Here is a 1036-nt window from a genome sequence, read left to right on the forward strand (position 1 = left end):
TCTATTTAACCAAGTCTTTTCTTCATGGCAAACCAGCATCCTTCCTTAGAATAAACTCAACACTTCATCTTTTGATCATCTTCACCAAGTAAGTCTTTATTTTTAAATATTGATATATTTTAACAAAGGTAAAAAATAAAACTTTTTGCATTTGAGTCTGCATGAGAAATGTTACGATTGAAACTTAAATTTAAAGGTTCTTACCTACACTGTAATTACTGGTGTTAAAAAAAAGGGGGAAACTTATACCAAAGTCCTTTTATTTCAAGTTTTGCATTTTTTTAAATGCTCAGAAAATTAATGTTTTTTTGTTTTTTTTTGTTGTTTTTTTTAAATGTGTTATTGTTTTTTGTCACTGCTTGAAACTGTATTTTAAAATATTCAGTCAAGTGACTTCGTAAAGACAGTTCAGTCAGTAAATTAGTTGTCTTTTCCTCTTGCAACAATTAAATTTTTCTCTCATGAAAAGAGGAAACGTCTGAGACTGGTAGAATTATTGTGGTTGTATATTTATACTGAAATAATTTGTAATTATTTATCTTAAATAATGTGTTTACTATTAAAAAGTTTTCTAGAACTTCACACTTTCTTATATTTGTTGCAAGTCAAAATGTTAAATCAAACCAAAATTTACATTTTTCACTTTAGTATCAATTATTGTATCTAAATGTTATTCTGTTGCTTTTTATGTTTTTTATTACTTAATGATTGTGGCTTGATAAATAAAAGGCTGAGACTCATTTTTATTTAATTTGACAATATAGCCCAACAGAGAAAAGAAATCCATAAATCTTAATTAATTTATACACATCATAGTCAGAGATTCTTTATTATGGAACAAAATAATGTATGCAGGGTCCAGTTACATCCTGCAATAAAAATATAAAAGAAAAACAATGATAACATCTAAGATATGAACACTGTGTGATTTTTATATTCTCTACAATGTTTTTCATCAGAACTGTGTATCAACAAAAAGCAACTACAAAACTACAAAAGCATCATGGCAGCTTCAGATGGGTTTCCTGCCAGTTTC

This window comes from Nematolebias whitei, chromosome 4 (genome assembly GCF_014905685.2).
Source record: "Nematolebias whitei isolate Nwh7 chromosome 4, NemWhi1, whole genome shotgun sequence".
NCBI lineage: Eukaryota > Metazoa > Chordata > Actinopteri > Cyprinodontiformes > Rivulidae > Nematolebias > Nematolebias whitei.